The sequence below is a fragment of the Emydura macquarii genome, unplaced genomic scaffold (assembly GCF_026122565.2).
Source record: "Emydura macquarii macquarii isolate MOO-44397 ecotype Brisbane River unplaced genomic scaffold, CSIRO-AGI_Emac_v2 contig_1348, whole genome shotgun sequence".
NCBI lineage: Eukaryota > Metazoa > Chordata > Testudines > Chelidae > Emydura > Emydura macquarii.
Window position 1 is genome coordinate 13,757,355 of NW_027131485.1, and position 23,272 is coordinate 13,780,626.

Consider the following 23,272-nt stretch of genomic DNA (forward strand, 5'->3'; position numbering starts at 1 on the left):
ACTGGTGGATGGTCCATGTCCCAAAGCCTGGCAATTCAACTGTGGATGTAAAATGCTATCCCCATTCCTGATTGGCATTGAAACAATGCAAATAATGATAGACCCTGCCTCCATAAAGGCTGGTATGCCAATATGTCACTTGCAGCTAATGGTTTCTAATGGGGAACTGATGGTGTAAAGAGTGGTTTTCCCCACCCCCATGCCCAGTTTAAAAAAAAATATCCATGCATACTGTACGTACAGAGACACTTTGTACAGAAGTCTCTTGACAGGAGGACCCTGCTGGTGGTGAGCTTGCAAAGTGGCTGTACTTGGGTGTACAATTGTTGTTCATCTTTCAAGATCTGTCTGTGCTGATGCACATCCTCCACTGGGGTGGATGGTGGGAAATGGAGGCGCTTTAAAACTACATGTCCTCAAGGACTAAAGAAGACGTAGCAAGTTTAATTTACAGCTCCTTATTTTTGTGATGTGCCCCATATGAAAGAAATTCAGAGTGCAGTGGGACAACCATAAAATTGACTTGCTTCAGGTGAGTGACTTTGTTGCCTTCAGAGGCCTGGATAGATTTCTGTGAATAAAACCGTAAGCAGAACATTGTTCCTACATCCAAAAGGTATTTTCCTCCTTGTGCTATATTGGCATTTAGATGTTTCATTATTGAATGACTGTTGGAAACCACTTCTTCAGCGTTAGAGGGAAGGAAGCAAAAGTAGGTTCCACCAGTTGGTTTTATTGAGGCAGAAAAAAGGTATAAAACAAAAATGAGACTGGGAGATGGGTGGAATTACGATTTTATTACACGTGTGCCTGCAGGATTGTGAGAACAGGGAAAGAGCATAGGGTCGGTTAACTGTTGTTTTTGCAACTTTTGGAAATAGCTTGCAAAATGCCTGAAGAGGGTAGGGAATTTGTTCCAATTTCAGTCCTCAGCCAGTCATAAGGACGATGCTTCACTGCTCCAATTCTGGGGCTGCTGAGAGCCTGGCGCAGACCAGAATGCCCTCAGGACTGCCCTAACTTGTGTCTTGGCTGCAACAACCCCTATGGGCTGTTCCAGCAGCTGAGGGAGATAGCAATGGTTCCCGGGTGTTCTCTAACTCCCTCATCTCGGTACACATCCTGCACAGGGGTTACCTGTGTGGGGCTGGAGTGGTGTACTGGCTGTGGGAGACACTAGGGAAGGAAAAGGAGCTAAAAGCTGCTTTGTGTTACTTCATGCTATAGTATTTGGCATAGCAATCTTCCGGTTAGCCTTGGTATACAGTGCATTGGTTTGTTATGCAGCAATCACACTGTATGTATCTTTTTTTTGTTTTTGTTTTTTACAGTCTCTAACACAAAACAATACCACATCTGCCTTTACAAACTACCTCCAATGGACCTGATTCCCTCACTTCCATTATACCAAAATCTGAAACTGGGATTCATAGAAGTTGCCACTTTTTAAATGAACTATTGATTTGGAGGATTTGTATACTGAGGCTAATCAGGTGCGACAGCAATAAATAGCTTTACTTGGCTTGTTCAAATTGGAGGTGTATAAATCTGAGGCAATGTATCCATAGATTAGAAATGGAAATTTCTGCTAGGAGCAATTAATATGCCCCTGGAGCTAGGAATTCAAGTTGTGCCACAAGTCCATCGTGTGGTGGTTTTTTGTTGGTTGCAAAAAGAGGATTTATTCTTAAAACGGGTTAAATTAGCACTACCCTGGATATACATTAACATGGCTCTTTCTCAAAGGGATACACAGATTCCATTTTTCATTAAAGATTTTATTCCTAGTGTTAGCTGATGCCCACAATCTAGTTTTTAAGGAAGTACAGCACCCTTCAAACATGAGTGGCAAACTTCTTTGGCATTATGTATTACAACACCAATTTGCAAAAAATCCCTGACTGCAAAGCGAGTCACACGTGGAGAGCTGAGAAGAACTATTGTCCTTCAATGCCAAAACCAAAGCCTAAACATGTGGTGAAGGAAACTCCGCCAGTGGCTGATGGTGGAGGTCTTTTTATCCTTGCTGTCAGCACTCACTTCTGCACACAAGTTCAGTATGCTATAAACTTTGATGGATAATTCATTAGCATAATTAATAGTTCCCTGTTTTGGGTCTCAATACAGTACTGTTTAATGTGAGGGGAATAAACTAAAAAATAGTCCTTAATCCTCTTCATATGGCTGAGTCATATTATAGTGCACCGGTCTCCATCCCCACCTGTCCAATTTATTTTCTTCTGGTCCAGCACTGTAACAGCGGTTATCTTAATTCCCACTAAGGGTTAAGAACTTAGCGATTTAGAGGACAGAAGGAGGTGGGGGGGAAAGGGAGATAGGTTTGGAAAGGAAGAGAAAAGATTTTACATTGTTCATATCAGCAGTCAAATATATCAGATGCTTATCAGGACTTGATTCTTTTGTGTTCTACTCCATCTCAAAGGACTGATCAGAATATTTAAAAGGCAGAAAAATTAGTATTACTTATGCTGTAGCCTTCTTTGGCATTTCACCAAATGCAAAAGCTGTTTGTTCCTGGTGCTTGAAGTAACAACATTATCCCTTAATTACCAAATGCTCCAAATGCACTCTATTTAGTTTCATTATAAATGACTTGGATAATGCATGCTTCTTTGGCCATTTTTTATTAAATGGGCAGTTCTCAGCCTAAAGGAAATGACTTTTTTTTTTTTTTTTTTTAAGTGACTAGTTTTTTTTTTTTTTTTTTTTTCTTTTGGAAGTGTCAGTTTTTACAAACCAAATCTGTGAGATCCCTTTTCTGATTGAGAGAGAGCTGAGCACCTGCCTTCTGAAAATAATCTGACCTCTAAGGTCCTTCAAGTTGGTTATTCAAAAACTGAGGCATCCAAAATCACTAGTCACTTTTGAAAGTCTTGGCCAGTAAGTTTGTGCTGATTGTTTATTAACTTATTCATAAAGTGCAAAATCTCAGAAGGTATTGGCCACCAATGTGCCTGTGTTAATGTTAAGTTTTCTTTCCTTTATATTCCTTGCAGGTGATTTGTGTTATGTAACCCTTGCATAAACCATCCTTTACAGAGAATCGAAGCAATAACGTTGCTAGGCCTGGAGAAAATAGAGCTGTGTAATAGAGTGGCTTGTCCTGTTGGCTGGAGAACCTGGGACTGATCCAGCCCTGATTACCAAATGGGGCCCACCTGAGAGGGATCAGGTGTTCCCTGTATAAAAGGAGCCAGGTTTAAGTGTTGATAGGGCCTAGCTGTGGAAAGGCCAGCTGGAAGAGACTGCAGGGAGCAAGCAGGTGCCTGCAGGGCCTTGAGTGAGCGGGGAGGGACCCTGAATGACCAGGGAAGAGACTGGCAAGAAGAGCACCAGAGAGGATGGAAGTTTTTTTGTTTTTGTTTTTGTTTGTTTGTGTGTGGTTTTTTTTTAAAAGGACATTTTGGACTTTGGGATCCCAGTTGTCCAAACTGGAAGGGGTAGATTAAAGATGGTGAGCTGCCCAGAGGGTCAAATTACCTGACAGAGAAACCACCGCAGACACTGTTGATGGGGTGCTATCTTGGTGAGAACTGTGATGCTAGGCCCACTCATGAGAGGGGCACACAGTGGTGAGTGGGCAATACTACAAGCTGCAAAAGAACTCTTCAAAGTCACTTTGTCAAAGCCACGTATTCTCCCCCCCCCATTGTCCATTCTTGAGTATTTTTTGGCCATCTTGTATTAAGTAACCAAATAGAGAAGTTAGGTTCACATCACATTCCTTGAGAGACTCTAATTATTTCAGTCCAATAGAGAGCTCACTGCTAAACTATCTGATATTTGAGCTAAAGTTTGATCCCATTAATCTTATTAATATTCCACCAAAAGTCCTCAAGAAATCTTCTCCTTCCTCAGTGTTAACCTACAAATATCTGCAGGCTGTAATCATTCCCTTCTCAGTTACCATTTAGTCCGGTATTACACATAATCAGTTCTTGTAGTTTCTTATAAAGAAATCCCATAAGCCCAATTATAGTCTAAGTATTTGTGCTTATTAACCAAAATGCATCTTCAGTACAAATGGATGGAGTTTTTGCTAAGTAAACAAGCTGTAAATCAGCATGCTATCTCTACTGTATTTATGCCAGATATTCTTATTCTTAGACCAGCCTGGTATTGGATAGATCCATTTTGGTACCTGATGGTTTATACACCATCTCCTCCTTGTCTTGCACAGGAATAGACTCAATAGTTTAGTGGTCAGCTTTGTGAGTAGATCCACTGACTTCTCTTCTTATGCTCAGTGTACAAAATTAAGCACCTGAGTAAGTCATTGCAGGATCAGGTACGAAGTCTTAGTCTGGTGATGCCTCTATCTAAAGGGGAAGAAAGCATCCCATGTTTCTGCTAGAAGGACACAAACATTTGGAAGTGAATGTCCCACTATAGAACTTCTCAGACTTGTTCCAAAAAAACCCAAACTAAACTGCCAAATTAAGCCCCACACTGATTTTCCCCAACCATTGTCCCAAAGGGTAGTATAGCTCTCTCCAAGTTTGTTTATCCCAGTTTACAAATTCCTAGACCCGTGCTTGGAAGGGACACCATTTTGTCTTTGCCATTTGATAGAATGCATTTGACTTGGGGTTCTAGTCCCCTTTGTATGCAAAGTCCATGCTACTATATTGGGCAAGCAGTCAAAATTAATGGCATCTGCGGGTGTTTGGTTCCTTTAAAACTCAGGCCATTAAAGTACCTTTTAGCTAATTTTGCAGGAGAGAGTAAAATAAACTTTTGAGGTAGAAACAGGAAGGTTGCTGAGTGGTGCCTAAGCTAAATGGAAAGGGATTTTGCTACAGTTCTGCAATGTAGCATGCAAAGCTTAAGATTCCATTTTTGTTATGAATGAGTATACCATGCCTCTAAGGCCAGCTCACCAAATTAATGCGAAGTCTTTGTTGGAACGTGAATGACTTTCAGCGTTAATGACCATATACTCATCTTGCTTGGGGCAGCATTAATCAGGAGCAACCTCTCCCTAAAGTTAATGGAGTTATTCTGTTATTTGCCACAGTGTGAACTGGAAGTATATGGCCATGAAGCTGCCCCATTATGTAATAGTCCCATGGCCAGAGGATGAACCCAGACTAGCTATATGGCCAAGAGAATTGCACGTGCATTGAACAAGAACTATAGAAAATGGGTACTAATGACCTGGGAGAGAAGAATGAAATTAATTCTGTTTTAAACAAGTCCTAGAATTGTTTTATGCTGCTTCAATATATTGACTATAATATCACATAAACAAAAATGGTTCTACACTAGGGCCTTTAAGGAAGACCCATCTCTACATTGTTAAAAGGATAAATTTGTCTCACAAGATATCTATACTTTAGTTCAGGCTCTGAATTGGGCTCTGCCATTCTGTTTGATCTGGAATCAGAGAGCTTTTTTCTGAACAAACCAGAAACCTTTTTTACATCTTGTTTCTTGTCAAGGAATAATCACTTAAATAGCTAACCCTGAAAGTACAGAGTTCACAAATCCCAGAGCTCAGGTTCTCTCCCCACCCCATGGCCCCTGAATTAATTGATAGCTTGCTGAGAACAACAATATGATGGCTGCAATTGTGGAATGGTAATCAACTGCCACAGCCAATACTACAAGGTATAATGAAATCCAACAATAGAAAATTAAATTTCCAGAACTAGCCTTTGCAAAGCCTGCAGCTGTGGACCTCCCTGTTACAGGGGAGTGAGAAATGAAGGGTCTCAGTTTCTATTTCTTTTTTTTCCCCCCCTGGCAGTGATGGCCTTGAATATGTAAAATAGATGTCAAGGAATGTACATGTATCACTAGGGTTGACAGGAACCAGCAGCTGGGGTCCAGTTCTGGAGAAAGCTGGGGGGGAGAAGCATGATCTAAAAGTCACTTATGCAAGCATACATTTTATGTATGGTGATTTACTTAAGGTGTATCCCAATAATCATTACTGCCCCTCCCCCAGTCCTTTGGCCTGTCCTGTGCCTAGTGGTGGGTAAGGAGGAAGTGACAGCAAAAAATGGAAAAACCATTCCTATCATTTTTTAACTTTGGGCTTCAGAAGTCTCTCTCCATTAGAAATTCTGACTGTCTGACAAAGGAAAATTCCAAAGTCAACTGAACTGCACAATGCACATGAAACTCTTACCAGAAAAACATTGTTTTCAAAGGCCATCGCTCATGTCTTAATATCATCATGAATAACTGCAGCTAGCATTCCCCACCCTGAAGAACTTGAACAGCCATCAGATGAGTTAATGTTGGTCAGTCCCTAAATTGGTTTGCATGAGGGAGGCGGTGTGGGGTAGTGGATAGAACACTAGACGGGGTGTCTGGAGATGTGGTTTCCAGGCTACTGGCCTTGTCACCTACCTGTTCCTCTGTCTATAAAATGGGGATGATACCTAATTCATAAAGAGCCGTGGATGAAAAGCAGTATATTCCATGAAACTCGTGTGCATTAGACAGATATGCAAAAACAAAACTGGGAGTGGAGATATAGGAAAAAGTGCACCAAATACAAGAAGATAAGCATGGAAAAACTAGTTCTGGAGGAATGGATTCTAGTATTACTTAGCTTTCCTCTGAGAGAACGTTTACATGAGACTGCTCTCTACAATAAAAAGTTAAGGTCTTGCTGCCATCTCTGATCACAGTGGGTCAGACCCTTAATGGGCGTAAACCTGTAATTCCATTGACGTCAAAGTCTCTGTCTGAGGACATGGCTCCCGGGCTTCAGTGGGATGGTATGTATAATAAGGCACTCAGTGTGAGTAAATGTGGTGGCATCCATGTTGCTCCATTGTCTTTACAAATATAGATCCTAAATATATACAGAAAACATTGACATGGGATGTTGCAACCTAGAGCTACATAATGTTTTAAGTGTTGGTGTCTAAGTTATTTTCAAACAAGGGGCACTCATTTCAGACCTTCAACTATCAGACTGAAGTGTTACCTAGCTGTTCAGGGAATGATGAATCACAAAGTAGCTAATGCTGTTCACATCTATCTTACCCTCTTCTTAGAGAAGCCGGCTTCTATTAAACTTCTCCTTACAGCTTCAAATTGAGCGTGGTTTCTGTGACATTTAATTACTTTCCTGTGTGGTTTGCATCATAAAAGTACAGCTGTTTAAACTATGGCAGTTACTAAAAAAGGGCAGCTTCCAGACACACGGGTGGTGTGTTTATCTAGATTGGAATAGACCACTGCAGTTTGATTAAAATTTATTCATCTTGTCGTCCTTTAGTTCTCCAGATGTGACATGAGAACCACGGGTTGACTTTGTAGTTCAGGGTTTTAATAAGCTATTTTTACAGTCACTTGTGAAATGCAGGACTCCTCCTGGTCCCATTGTATTGTGAAGGTACATTAGCTGAATGGTTTCTGTGGCCAGATCCTGCTCCCTTTGTTGCTGCTGGCAATATTTCCATGGAGTTCAAGGTGAACTGGGTGCAGTCCATCTCGGGATGGCCAGACAACTCACACTGAAAAATGATACCAGGGACCGAACTTGCATTTACTCTTCCTTCAGTTCCATTCTCCTGACAGAACAAATCAAACCGTCAGAGTGCATATTGAAAACCACAAGATGTGGTGAAGATTGTACTGGGGATTTATGTCAATGGTGTTATAAGATTTAATTTGTAAAAGTGGTTGAAAAATGCCAGTTATTTTCTGCCGGGAAACAAAAAGAATTTGAACTATTTAAAAAAAAAAAAAAAAAAAAAAAATCCCGCAACGTTCTCTTTTTTGGTTTTTCAAAAAAAACCCCCAAAAACAGAAAAGTATTTTGAAAATCATTTTTAGGTTTTTAATGAAGATTTCAGTTAAAAAAATCTTTAGAAAAATAAGATGAAAAATTGGAATTTTTTAATGGGAAAACCAAAAATTTTACTTTAAGTTCTTGATTCCCTCACGTTGGACAAAAGTTGGAAAACTAAAAAAAAAAAAAAAAAAAAAAAAAAAAAAAAATTAATTTTGAAAAACAGTTTTTCAATTCAAACCTTTTGATAAGCTCTAATTTATTTTCGGACAAAAATATTGAGATGTTAGCACTCCAACCACAAAATGTAATGACTCCTGCATACTAGTGAAATACCTCATTTGATGTGAGGAGGGAGGGGAGAAGCTGTTTTTGTAGCTTCAGGTCATCCATTTGAGAGGTGTAAACTATTAACCATGTGGTGAAATATTGCCCAGCACATTCCAAAGCACTTGCTGTTCAGCTTTGGAACATGGATACTACTATAGGACTGCGCTCTGTAGTCTTTGAAGATGCCTCAATAGATACATGCCTGCCACGAATTGGCAAAGTAATTTTTGGCATGAGTTTATAGTGCTGTAGAACCAGTAATTACAACAAGCGTTTTGCTCATATCTTGCCCTTCCCAGGGAAAAAGAGGAGGTTTCTACCGGCAAAACAATCAGGTCATCATCATCATGGCTAGAGAACTGGTATAACTCATGCTGTCCAAGTTTGACCACTTACTTTGTGGTTTAGGAATAACCAAATCAGTCCTCTTGCCCTGAAGGAGATGGAGTAAGACCCATTATATAGTATCTTTCTAACCCAAACTATTTTCTTTACTCGACTCATTTGAGTTGAGGAGTTCAGACATATAGGCAGAGACTTTCAAAGTCAACACAGTGACTTTGATGCCAGGCTTCCAAATCCCATAAGTGGTTCTGAAATTCTCAACTATATTGCATGCTGGTAACCCTTTGTATTTATGAAATATTTTTCATATAAGGAGTTGAACCTAGCTGACAGTGTGTAAAGTGCTTCTAATCTGGTTTGTTTGCACTGTATTCAGCACACTGGAGCTCCAGTTCAGACTGGGGCCTCTTGGCCCTACTGTAATGATTCTAATAAATAATGTTAGCCCTTTTTGACCTGAGCAGCTAGTCAAAGCATGGGGCACGGGGGATGTTCCAGTTGGGATTAGAAATCGACAATGAAGTCGGGTATTTTCTCTGATGCAGTCTTGTTTATTTACAAGGAATGTATGAAGTCCTGGTCCTCTGAACACAGAAGCAACTGAAGACCAGAGTAATAACTTATTGGTTTATGTACAGGTCCGAGCTTCTTTCAGCCAGAACACCTGACCCAGAACCTCTCTCTGTTCCCCTCAGGGTTATACTATGCTTACAGGCTTCTTGGATTTCTGCAGGTTGTCTCTCTTTCTCTGAATTTGTGTTCTGCCTTCCCTTACGCAAAACATGGTTGGTTCACATAACAAGTTTGTCCTTAGTGGGGTTTGAGATTAATTTATCCATAGTTATGTTAATTGAAGGGTGCATTCACACCCATCAACCTCCATGAGGTTTTAGCACAACGTGTAACAAGGTTCATTTTGGATGGGATTTTCCAAAGCACTCAGCTGTGATTTCTCTTTGCTGTCATCGAGATTAATGGTAAAACTTCCTCTAACTTCAGTGAGAACAGCATTGGGCCAACACTAAGTGCCCAGGAAAAATCCCACCCTTTGTGAATGCCTATAATGCAATCATAGGTGAGATGGCAGAATATGTAGCTATACCCCAAGCTAGCTTTGATCATGCTAGCTCAAATAACAGTATGAAGGATGCTGCTCCCAGGACCCTGTGTGCACATTCAAGTGACCTAGCCTGTACTGCCACAGCTTCAGTACTAACATTATTTGCTCTAGCTATCTCAGCTATGTCTAGATATGCTGCAGTCACGTCTCTGACTACATGTGTAGATGTGCTTTGTCTCATGCCACGTTGCAGTTATGTGTTTCCTAGCTGGGTAAGCTGAGGCAGGGGTTAAGTGACGCACAAGGTCAGCTGGCAGAAGAGGGAAGGGAAAATGGAAGTCATGATTTCTAGTCCTGTGCTATAACTACCATTCAGGCCCTCTTATTTCGTCCATGTTCTCTGTGTATACAAGATTACTGTGGATAGTTATGTAAATGAGAGGGTACTGACAATCCCAAACTGTCCTGAGGATTTAGGAATACCCTTTGCAATGTGGCTTTTACTATGTTAAAACAACAAAATCACTAAGAATAAAAAAAACAAAAACAATCTCACTGCTGGCTGCAAATCATCAAAGACAGTTTAAGCAAATATGCAGCATTTTCCTGGCTCGGAGATCCCTGGAATAAATCACTTACGCTGTTTTATGACACCCATCATTTTAGTCCATGGAGCTGCAATCAAAAAGCGGAGATGAAGTCTAATTTCATGAGTAGAGGACAGATGCAATATGAGATATTTCATGACCAGTGGAATTGGAATAATCCTTCTTTCCCAAGTTGTGGGTACTTAGATTGTTTGTTTCTTAACACAGCCCCTCTGATGGACACCAGATAGGACCGCATGTAGTCCTCTAAGACAGTCCAGCCCGCTGTGATATAGGAGTTTGGAAGATGGAAGAAAAGGCGGAGTTGCCCTGGTAGAGATCCTCCCCTTAATGTTAATGCAACGGCTCCTGTAGGGTATTCTGGGGATTGGAACCCTGCTGCTTCAGTGCATAATAGGCTGCCAGTGTTTGCCCCAAAATTCTGCCTCGTTGTTAGATGAAGACCCTGCTGGGAAGTGTTAATTGTTTGGTTTAACTGTTTCGTTACCCCACTGCATGTAAGGGACAGAGGAGTGATTGTCTGTAAGGGCTAGGTTCTAGGGTATGGGCTGAGCAGTGCTAGAGAAGACCCCTGGGAGCATTTAAGCCTGGGGGAAATGCTTGGATGGGTTTCTGTATGTCTTTTCAAGTTGTACTGAATAGAACCAAATCCCAGGAGGGTGATAAGGTTTGACCCGATTCAACTTGCATAGACTGTGTTTGGAGTGGGGTAGGGAAAACCTGCCTTCTCACAACTCTGCTGAAATGTCTACTGCTCTATTATTACAATTGTAAGTAAATCCAGGTTTTTGTCTGTGTTTCTTACCAAAAGTTAATCTTGTGATTGCTATTTCATGTAGTTTTCTGTATGTGGCACTGTGGCCTTTACTCACTTGCCAGTCATCCTATTGATAATTGTTGGGAAATATTTGTATAGGTGGATGGTTATCAAAATCAACAGATTTCAGCTTTTAATACAATAGCCTGCTTTACTCCTTTCCTATCTAGTTTCCAGCCGTGAAGACTAAGTTCACTCACCTTGATACCTTGAATATTCTTGTTCTTTTGTCACTTATTTTTTGATCTGCACTATGATGCTATCTACTAGCTCCACTCAGTCTCCCAGAATTTCTGTGATAAAGCTCAGTTTTAGGCGTTTACAAGTAATCTCACAACTGTTAGAGTTTATTGGCAAAGTTCCATTGTAGAAGTTCACACTTTTCTTCACTGTGTTTGGTTTTGTTCCCTGCAATACACAAATAGCAAAAATGAAGGTAAAACTTAACTTAAAAATCTTAACATCTGTGGATGCTTTGGGCCAAATTTTTGAGGGCTGCAATATTTGGAGTGGTTATGGGTGCAAGTAACATGACTTGAATATGTAAGTACCTCATTACGCCTGTCGTCCAAATGATAGCACTTGCACATGAAATCTTGCAATAGGAACTACTTATATTAGCAACTTGCATTCTTCAAAATGGAAACCAACTACAGAAAAATTGGCTTTTTTTGTTTCTACTGAACTTTTGTTTTAGCTTTTATTAAAGAGGAAATTGCATAAACTGTTGGTCCATAAAACAAAGTTAAAACAAATGCACAACTGCATTTTTAAAATCAGGTCTTGTCAAGGTGAAGTATTTTTATTTAAATAAATGAGCTTGCACAGTTGCTGCTGCTCATGATCTGTAGAGCTACAGTGAAGTTCTTGAGTATACAAATGCCCATTGATATAAAGGAGGTTGGCACTTCAGAAAGAGCCATTTACAGTAAATCATGTTAATAGCCATCAATTTAGGAATATTGCATGCATACCTTTATTCCATACTGTGACTCCTCTCTGACTTACCCTCCTAAAATGCCCCTAGGAACTATTAGGGGCTCTGACTTTCTGTCTTTGTTTGTTTTTGGGGTTTTGGACATGGATTTTGATTTTGCAAATTTAGTTTTGTGACCACAAGTAACTTGCCCAGAGTTGTGAATATGCAATACACCCCAGCTAGAAATATTTGTAATTAGAGGTCTAACTATCTGGTAAATATCTACTAATGTGTGTGCCCACAATTTATTGCAAGTGCAAAAATGTAAGTTAGCAGGCACAAAGTTGTGCCCCTTAAAACACTGGGATCACCAGAAACCTAGCTGGAAATTAGATTCCTACTGTCTACTGCAACTTCCTCACATGATGAAAGTAAGAAAAGTCACAGTGAATGTGCCCATTCTGTCCTTGACTCACTGGGTCAGACTCTGCAGAGGGGTAAGATGGAGGTTGAGCTGTATCTGCTTACATCAGGTTAAAATTTGGTCTGATGTGCATGGATCTTATTGCAAATACAATGGTAAATCACTCCATGATGACTGCTCCCGCTACAACCAAGCAAGGTGCAGTGTGTGGGAGTAGAAATGGATGATCTTTTGCTCCCCTTAACATTACTCAAATGCTCCTGTTTGTAACATGATAAATTTACCTTTTGAAAAGCTCACTGAAGGAAAGCTTCATTCCTCAATCTATGAATCAGCAAGACACACACAAGCCAAAAGTGGAAACCAAGAGGCTGGCTGAAGTTAGAAAGTAAGCACTTTAGAAATAGCTTGTGCAGCAGAACACCGCAGAAGCAAGGTACCGCTTCGCTGAAACCATTTTTGTGAGCCTTTACTCTGATTCTGTTTGTTTATTGCTTATGAAAAGCAATTTATAATTGTCATGGACTCATTGATTTAGGAACACCTGTGGCCCAAGGGCAAATCTCAACAACACAACTAAATGGAACTAATTTAACTTAAAGCGTACGCCAAAGCAGTGTGCTTGGCAGTTACTGAGTAGGAGCTTCCAGCATGCTGAAGTCAAAATACTTGTCTCCTTCATAATAGTCACTCAAGGATCTGACTGACTAGTCAGTGTTTTGAAACAAAAAGGAGATGGGGTAGGGGTGCCTACCCCTGGAAGAGGCCATACCTCTTTCTGGATACAACTACGCGATCCCTGCCAAAGATGACTTTAACTCTTGCTCAGAAAGATAATTCTCAGAATTGTTTTGCCTTAATACATTGGCTAAAATAAAATGGCACATATTTTCAACCTGCTCCCATGCCAGGACACTGCAGGATCCCATACAAAGGTTGCCTCCTCTGGCTTTCTCCTCTTCAGACTCATTCCTTGCAAATTGCTCATTACTATTGCTGTTTGTTTAAAATTTAGTAGGAGCAACTAGAGACCGCAAATGAGAGAAGTGTGCTGTTGTATGGCAAACACATAGTAAGAGACAGTCCCACCGAAAAGAGCTAGTTGTGATCTAGACTGCTCAAATAAAAAAAAGCAGTGAAGCTGTGACGGCACAGACTAACCGCTCAATTATTACCCAAGCTCTTGGGCAGACTTGATTTGTTGCAGCTTCACTGGTGCTGATATTCTAGTTACCTTGGGTGTATCTCCATGTGCTGCAGTCACATGGCTGTGTGCAGTGTCGCTGTACCATACGAGAATATTTTGCTGCTATCCATAAGAAGTTGTGTTCTCTGAAGCAGCGGCAGACGCATCCCCACCTGACCACAGTCATAGAGCTAGCGCATCTGGGAACCAGATTCTTGAGAAACTACTTTCCCTTAACTGTTTAGGTCTTTAAAACCATCATGATCTAGCTGGGAGAATTTTGAAGGGTAGCTAGCTGGGTGCCCAAATGCCATTGAAATCCAACGGGAGTAGAGGCATAACTCAAGCTGTGCCTTCTAAAATCTCCCTTTAACTGTTTAATACGTCTCTCAAATGATACGGTGACTAGACTGTTATGATATGGTATTTTGTGCAGGTAAAATTGTACAGCTTAATGTGGGTAATCCTGGCCCTGTTGAAGTCAGTAGGAGTTTTGCCATTGACTCTAGTGGAGCTATGACTTCATCCTCTATGTATATTGTGTAATGTCTCGTGTGTGTGAATAACATACATACTTTTATCAAATGTATACATGTATAAACACCTAGTATTTATAAACAAGCCCCAGAATATAGAGCTTGAGTCTTTTCTTGCATAGACTGGTATAAATAAGGAGTGAATCCACAGGTGTGTGAGGATCAGTGAGAAAAGAATCAGCCTTCCAGTCCCAAATTTGTGAATAACTTAATTCTGCTATGTTCTGAAAAAGAGTGATGTTTTGGGAGCACAGCACTAGAGAGGCTCTGGCACCAAGAGTTGTACACAACATGACATAGGGGCTGGGGAAAAGACTTGATTTAAATAGAAATCTGCAAGGCCCCATTTTAACTTGAAAGCCAGATGCTTTTAAAAGAAGCCTTTGCTTCAATCCATTTCTTCCCTAACCCTGCATCATAGTTTGAATAAACCAAATTTCCCAGCTGACAAGTCCAATTCAAATCAGGTTGCATTAGTCACATTACATAACTGCAGCCCGTCTGGCCTGACTTATTTGTGGAAGGCTGGTGCCATTGCTTGAACTGCTGAAGCTGAAGCCATGGGACAGAAGCAGTTCATTTTATAGCTCTAACACGGTGAGACATCTTCTGGTACAAGATGCATTTGTCATACTCAGCAGCAAAGCTGGCCTATTTACAGGAAGATGTACAACTTCGTGATGGTGCTTCTTAGATCTTAATGTCTCTTCCTCTTGCATTAGGACAGTGATGCTGGCTTTCAAGCCAGAGCTATTCTAAAGGTTTTTCTCTTTAGTGACCTCTTCAGACATTATATAGCGCAAGGCTGTGCCTAGTCTCTGCAAGGTAGTTTGGGAGGGAGCCTGGCACCTAGCTCCCTTTGCACCCCAGCACAGGGACCAGGCCCAATAACTGTCCTTGTACTCAATGTGTGCTAGGAGAGCACAAGATTAGCTGTCTTGTCAGCACTAAATTATAAAGCTGCGTTTATTTGCACAGCAGTGAGAAATGTCTAAGCCAAACAATTTATACAGGTGGTCAGGGAGTTTGCTCCATGGCCAGTGCTACAACACTTTGAAAATATAACTCAAGTGTCAGATCATCGGTTGGAAGTGAGTGACGAGTATTTTTTTGTTTAATGTTGACATATACTAAATGTTTCAGAGGGATTGTTTTTGCTATATACTGAATGAAAGTTTCAACTTCTCTTATAATGAAAGAGGTGCTGGGGGTCAATTAATTTTTTTTAACTTTCATAACTGATGTGCCAAGCCCAGAGGTGATGGGCTATCAACTGCCAAGCCTAGAGGTGTATTAAGTACTGGAACTAAGGCTCAGGGAGCCAACTTGCCCAAGATAATGTAGGAAACTTTGTGACAAACTAGGAATTGAACAGCAGATGCTTTGAGTCCATGTTCAATCTCTCAACCACAACACCATCCTTCTAGGACACTCTCACAGCCTCTTATTTGTGGCCTCATGAGATCTGCGTCAAGATATCAAGAACAGCTTATTAGTAATTTTTTCTAATTCTTCTCTTTTGCGTTTTTTTTGGGTTTTTTTTTTTGTTATTTTTAAACAAAAACCTTCAGCAGGCAGGAAATGTCCCTGGCATTTCTTTTCAGTAATGTTTGTTTGCAGTATACTCTGTTTTTGTTTCTGACCTTGTGTTATAGTTTTATAAGTAAAAGGGATGGGCCAAATTTATCTTTGCTGTAACTCTGCTCATGTCAATGGAGTTTTACAAACATTGAATTTAGATCTATAACTATAATTTGCTTTTCCTGCATCTTATGGAGTGTTGTTTTCGATCGCCAAAAAGAAACTACTGACCCAGTTGCTTGTCTCATACCAAGGTTAGCCGGGGTCTACCTTAAGTATCCATTCAAATTTCAAGCTATCTTTCATAATTTCAGGCTTCCTCACAGTCAGGCTAGATCCTCAGTTGATATAAATCGGGTTAGTGCCTCTGATATTGTTTATAGCCCCTGAAGATCAGGCCCATTGGCTGAATAAGGCACGTTAGACTAGGTTATGAATCTGATGCTTGCTTTTCTGTCACTTGTTGGAATGCTCCATCCCAAAATGTTTGTGGTCTATCAATATCTTTGCCCCTCTCAGGACAGATTTTAAGCCTTTCCAGAAGCTGTTCCCTGTACAGTAACTTGTCTGACTTATCTATTAATGAATCATTAAAGTAGCATAATATTGCTGCCTTTCCTAAAGCTCATCTATGGTAAATTAAGTATACTTCTTTTCCTTTATCTACCAAGTCTGCAATGGTACAGTGATTTCCATTCACTTTCTAACAACAACAAATACCGCACACTAACAATTGGTTCCATTTCATAGAGAATGTTAGACTGATTTATTCAAATCAATTCATGTTATGCAACCATAAAAGTGAGCATAAGAGCTTATAATTCTATTTCTTAGGAAAATATGTTCTGACAGTTTAGGGCATTAGCTGATTAAAAGTTAGCTATTACACAGTGCAAAGACCCATGGCAAGAAAGGGGAAAGAAATGCCTTTCTTCTCCCTCTCCCTCTTCCCCCCCGCGTATGTCTTTAAAAATATTTATTTCACCTTGGCTACTTTTTAAGCATAAAATACCAGTGACATAAGTGATGCTAAGAATGAACAATGGGCACTTAAAAGGATCAAGAATATTTTTTACCTGTAATACTAGATTCACTCCAAAGCTGATGCAAACAGTTATGCATTAACTTTTTTTTCTGCCCTGGGACAGGATTTAAACACTAACTCTTATACCATCCTACATAACAGCAGGAGGAAATAAACCAGAACCTTGGTGCTAGCGCCTGTATTTTTATTACCTCTTTCTCTGTGTTTCTGCAATAATAAAAAGCATTGTTTATCCAGAGCCCGCAGTGTCCCAGATGCATGTTTGTGCAGCAGCTTAGTCACTGATAGCCAACAGAACCAAATCCCCACCAAACATACAGACCCTCTCTTCCCCCAATCCCCCCCCCCATCCACATCTAACTTCTGAGGTCAGCTTCTTCCTGTGTAACAACCAAATGAGGTGGTCTAGACTTCCAGGGTGTAATCAAAACTGGGGCTTTGATAAGACTTTGACTGATGGCCAACATGGATATATTACCTTGAAGATGGAAATCTGGAGGAGGTGGCTGAGATGGTAATCTACCCTTCATTTAGGGCAACTTGCCTGCCTTTTTTCTAATAGGGTTCACAAGCTAGGTGTCTTTTGGGACTTGGCTACTCCTTGGTGTCCAGGCAACAGCAGAAGCCACGGGTGCTGTATTTGTTTTTTCTCCACATGGTGAGAAGCTTGCGATCTTCTCTTGTGGATGTGAACACTGGGCCACTTATTCGTGCCATTGTCCTGTCCAGGTTGAGTTACTCCAATGCACTCTGTTCAGGCCTGCACCTCAAACTTAAGTTAGTTAAGCCACTTACTTAGCAATGTTTCACAGAAGTTACACCTTTGACCTGTAGACTGTGCTGGCTTTCCTCTTCATTTCTGGTTGAAATTCAACATACTGGTTTTACTCGATGAAGCTCCTGTATTATGTTTAAATTATGGTAGTACCTATGGGGTTCCAAGAGAGATCAAGTCCCCATTGTGCTTGCTGTTTTAAACAAATGTTATGAGTGAAGTGGTGGAGGATGGGGATCAGTTGAAGGGAGGTAGGTAAGTAGGTGGCAAGGGGAGAGAAGATCAGAGCATGGAGGACAGAAGTTGAGGAGGGCTGGAACCAAGAGCCAGTAATCAGACTAAGAATAATCAGAATTCTCTGATGTCAGTTCTGTTGCCAGAGCTGGGAATGAGTGACAAGTGATGGATCACTTAATAACCTATTCTGTTCATTCCCTCTGAAGCATCTGACATTGACCACTGTCAGAAGACAGGATACTGGGTAGATGGACCTTTGGTCTGATCCAGTGTGGCAGTTCTTCTGTTCCTTACCACAGCTGCTTCTGTGTCTCCTGCTGCTGCTGAATCTCCTCCACCCATCCCCTCAGCTTGCTCTGCCCTGGAGTCTGCCTGAGCCTGGGGTGACTGAGGGAGAGGTGAGGCTGTCTGGGTCATGATGCTCTGGAGGAGGGGGCTCTTCCCTCAATGTTTCTGGGTCTGGGGGAGAGCGGGCCTCATCTCTATGTCCCCCACCCCTTTTGGTGCAGTTGTAATTACCACAGAGACCACCTTTCTGTTTCTGCTTTTATTCTGGCAGCCCAGATTTGCTAGGACCCTTAAACTTAGCTCTCTTGTTGGAAAAGCATTGTCAATAGTCTCTAACTCAGGAAATTGTTTCCTCTCAGTAGCCCCACAAAAGCTAAATTTGTTGATCTTCAAACTACAAGATTTACCTAGTTCTACAAGGTTCTGTGTGATGGGGTGGATTGGAAGGCTTGTGTCTCTGGAATGACTAGAATGTGTGGGAGTCTTCTAGACTCATTTTCTGTTGTTGCAATTGGTTTATTTTGTGCATGTGCCTAGAAGACTGAAGTGTAGTCAACAAATTAAGAAACCAAATATAAACAGTAATCCCTTGAATGGACTTGCATGTGTTTCCAGGGCGCTGCCCAGGTTACTGTAATAAGTATAGTTTTCAGTGCAATGATATTCGGATCTGTTCCTGCTGTACTAAGAAAGTTGAGACAGCTGGGAGGATGAGATAGCAAAAAGAATTTGCTTACCGAGGGCTCTGTAGTTGCATTTGTCAAACTGTTTGTTTTGATTTGCCAGTTGCTTTTCTTACAGTCCTTTGATTTGCGGTTCCTCACAGTTGCTTTAGAGTTTGGGAGATATGTAAGAGCTGTAAAATGGATTTTGGTGCAAAGATTCAAGAGAACCAAACAAATCAGAGCCTCAAAAGTTTTGAACTCCTTTAGACAAGTACCTTAGTAATACAAATAAGTTTATTTCCGTGTGTGGCAGCTGTTGCTGCCACAAGTTCTGAAGTGCGTTCCTAGCATGAAATCTAATGATGAATGAAATTTCAAGAACTGGAACTGCCAGTACCTTATTAGAACTCGGACACAGATGGCAGGATATGAGAGGGTGGAGGACGCATGGCCAGGAGTACAGATTAGCAAAACGAAGCAGAAAAGGCTTTGCAGAAAAAAATCTTTGGGGAAAATTGCAGAAGATTCCACAGTGATTCTGCCCAAGAGGACTTGAATCTTAAGGCCAGGCAAAAGATGATTTGTGTACGCTTACAGAGATAACGTGGCGTGGATGCACTCTTCCCCTGTGCTCCTGCATATGAAGGAGCCAGCTGAACTGTTGCATGAATTTCCTTCAGTAAGCAGAGTTTCAGTGAGCTGGAATGTCTCCTGGTCATTGTTGCTGCAACTTCTCCTAGCTGCATCTCATCCAAGACTTTCAGACCATGGCCAAGAAGAAACTGTCACAGAGAAAGTCCCCTCCCAGCATTGCAGTTATGACAAAAATAAAGTAAGTAGGAAGCAGAGCTTGAGAGAAGGTGGTATACATGTGTAATTGGCCTGTGCTGGAGAAAAGAGGTCCGCTTTGATGCAAGTGGTAACTGCAGTTGAAGTGTAGAAAGGGGGAAGAAAGGGATTGCAAACATTAAAATAAAGCCCCTGGGTTCTGTGATGACTCAGATTTTTACAATGTTCAGTACATAAGCAGTGCTATGTAATATTAACTAAAGCTCTGGTAAGAGCCCTGTGCGGTAGGTGTCACCTCAATTTACAGGTGAGGAAACTGAAGGAGGAGTCCTTCCTTTCCCTATGGCTCCTTTGCACTGGCTATGCTAGAGAGACAGGGCCGTGAAGGAGCCCTTCCCTCCACCTCCAAAGAGTACCCTTGGCCCCAGTGAGGCAACCCCACAGTTCACTTATTCTGTGGCTTGTACTACACTAGGAAATTAGGTTGGTATAACTACATTGCTCAGGGGTTTTTCCTTGAATGTTTTCCCCCCCTAAACTATACAATTTGAAACAGACACACATTTGAGAAATCATTCTGGTGTAGTTGAATCTGCATTTTTTTTTTTTCTGGGGGGCGAGGGGGAGGAGGCAGGGAAGTGTTGGACAGTCTTTGCCCTGTTCTATTTGTATAAACCCGGTGCTGACCTGTGCGAGGGTGAATTTCACCCCTGTAGCAAATAACATAAGAGTGGTTGTACTGGATCAGACCAATGGTCCCTTTAGCCCAGTATCCTGGGCTTGCTGTATAGCCTACGATGCATGTGTTAAACCCTTATGATTAACATGTGCAATCTACAGGTAGGTTCAAATGCCTTCCTATTTTAGGGAAATTTTAAATATGAACATCATAGTTCAGCCCCCAGGCCAGAGCAATCCAAAGTGGACTATGACAGTAGAACACTATCCCATATGAATGCTCCATAACAGAATGCACACAAATATCTTTGATTCTTAGTACACACTTGTATTGATCTCTGTCACTCTGAACAAGGCTTCTTTAAGCACATGCTTAACTTTTAAGCTTAAACATTAAGCACATGCTTATGTGCTTTTTTTAGTAAGGGATCTTGGCCAGACAAGCAATAACATATCAGAAGTTATATCACTATAGTGGATGGACTTTGGAGTTATGCCATTGCAAATGTAAACAGAATTTCCCCCAAAGGGCATAAAGCATAGTTAATAAAGTGCTATGTTGTAGACTGCTTTATCCCATTTACTAGGCATGATCAAGTTATCCAGGAGCTCAGCTCAGTAAGAAGGTAAGGACTGGATCTTCAATATGCACATCTGTGCCCAAGACAGCTTCAAAGTTTCCTCTGGTTAAATTATTCCCTGATGTCAGTGAACAACTACAAGTTTCTGATTTACCACCATTAATAAAGTAGTTTTAATGGCTCAGGACTATTAATGATGGTTCTCTTCCAGCTTAAAACAACAAATACTTGTTACTTTACAAGGAACGTTAGACTTTTGTGTTGAAGGCTTTTTGTTGTAGAAATAGAAGCAAGACCAACCTGTTCCCATCAAGCTCACAATCTGACAGCAGCAGTTGCTCATTCTTTGGCCATTTCAAATGCTCTCCCATGAAGACAAAGAACCTTGTGATTGTTTGGTTTTGTGGGTGTTTCTTTTTTCACTTTTTGAAATCCTCATCTCTTGGACCTTTTTTTTTAATAATAATAATTAATAATGATGATTTTAAAGAGAGACAGCTAGTGAAGATATGGCCCTAAAAGCAATATTCTGCTCTCCAACGCATAGGTTTAATTCTGGAGTAACTTTGCTGCATTACCGTGTTTATACTACTGTAACAAAGAACTTTTGGCCTGTGGTCTCTTAATATAAGAGCCACTTTACAGATAAGAATTTATATTTTCTCTAAAAGCAGAGGCGGAGATTGTTGCAGTTACATGGGCGTTAGACAGCTGAATCCTGCAGGAGGCTTTGATTCCCAATTCCCATTAACATTAAAGCCCTTTTGGTGGCTTTGGCACTCTCAGCCAGAAGGTAAATGGGCCGCTTCTATTGCCCCATCTATCCATTGTCCATATTTAATGAAAGCTTCGAGACACTTACTCAAAACTGCTGGTAGAGGAAAGTCCAAAGTGGAGACAGTCCATACAGCAGATAGTGTTTTCTTAATGCTGCTGGAAAACTGAAAAGACTGCAGCTGTTTTTATACGAATTCATTCCACGTCTCAATTTGCTACCACATTCAGTACCCAGACTAGTCATTTTTAGACACATTGGTGATATTAAAACAAACCACCCCACAGTTGGTTAGAAACACTAATACATCATTGGAAAATAAAACCGGAATAATCTGTTTGACTCAAGGCAGTACCTCTTGAAAGGGGATTTCTTGTTAGCCAGTTTAACCTGTGGCCCAGGTAAGGGCTAGTGGTGGATGAATTTCCACCACTGTATTGGCATGATAGCAGGAATATTAAAGGGCTGAAAGATCAGAGAAATGCATGCTACTAGGGATGGACAAACTTGTTTGGCTTAGTTTTAAGTCTGTCGGAACATGGTTTGATGCCAAGTACAATAGTGTTGAACTCGTATCATACTTGAAGATGGAAGAGAAACAGATGACAATGAATATAGAAGTACAGGATCTGGTTGTTCCATCATAGCTTTTGGTGGGAGTAGAGGAGACTCTTCTCTGACTACTATGTAACACAGCACTTCCCTCTAGATAGGTAAACATATTCCTGTGTTGGTTGGGGTGTGTGTGTGATTTGTAATTGAATCATCTTGTGGGAGGGAGAGGGGGTAGTTTTCCAAAACTAATGCACATTCAAGAGGTTCTCCAAGCCTTGAACTCCATGAGGATCTCACACCCCTACCATTCTGTGGACTAGAAAGGGGAGAGAATGTTCTCTGAAGCTCTGCCTGCCCTTAGCACCCTTTATTCTGCTTCATAGTGAGTTACTAGCTACAGACTCAAGCGGGTCTTGTAAAATTTTCCTGGAAGTGGGACATTGGTAACAACACAATCAGTCATGGCAGGAGCTGAAATGGAGATGAACAGGCCATTCTGTGTATTAGAACAGCTAGCGAACTTCTAGAGTTTCTCTCACTGCAGCACTGAGGGGTGTAAAAGTTGGGGTGTTTCTGATTTTCCCTCCCCCCATAATGGCAGTACACGCACTACAAAGAAATTGAATCATATGTTTTTAATTACAGAATGTAAGAGCTAATCTTTTCATCAGGGCTGTCTGAAGTGACCAGATATCTACAGACTTTTGGCTGAAGTCCTGCCCTATTCTGCTAGATATTGAATTGGAGTCTTGATGAATGAGATCAGTTCCAAAGGATTTAACCATCAATGACGTGTATTAGCTGTGTTTTCCCCTATGGCTATGATAGCAGAGATGAGTGTTCCTTCCACAGGTTTTCTCTAAGCATAAATCCAGCCTAACGGTGCAGACAGCCATGAAGGCAGGTACCATGGTGTGATGCTCCTAAAAATGGGAGACAGGATCCCTGGAGCCCATTCATGGAGTACGCATCCTTAGGTGCCCTGTAATGCCCAAATCTGCACGGTGTCTTGTGCATCATCACAGGCTTAGGGCAGAGGCAGGACTGATGGACTGTATCTATCCAGATACACTAGCCATTCTTCCCAGAGGTTGGATGCAAGACACATGGGGCCTGATCTTCAGAAGTGCTAAGCCCCCAAAGCTCCCTTTGACTTGAACTGGTGGTGTGCAAACCAGGCCTGTGGAGGCCAGTGCAGCCATGATTTTAGTAAAATACAGGGCGGTGAGAAGGCTTCTAACTCCTCTCTCTTGCAGAATGCAAGGTGAAGCCATTGCAGGCACAAGGGGGGCTGCTCCAGTGCC

General features: G+C 41.2%; 1 long non-coding RNA gene across 3 annotated transcripts in view; it reads left to right on the forward strand.

Moving 5' to 3' along the window:
* LOC137155176 (uncharacterized) overlaps positions 1–22,741 on the forward strand; it is a 48,384-nt gene extending 25,643 nt beyond the window's left edge. Inside the window, exon 4 of one of the 3 annotated variants that reach the window (XR_010920367.1) lies at positions 22,614–22,741. This is a non-coding gene — a long non-coding RNA (uncharacterized lncRNA). Of the gene's footprint in view, positions 1–1,331; positions 1,442–10,324; positions 10,553–22,613 lie in introns of those variants that run through there. The other 2 variants (XR_010920369.1, XR_010920368.1) reach the window with 2 other exon arrangements.
* Positions 22,742–23,272: the final 531 nt, after the last annotated feature.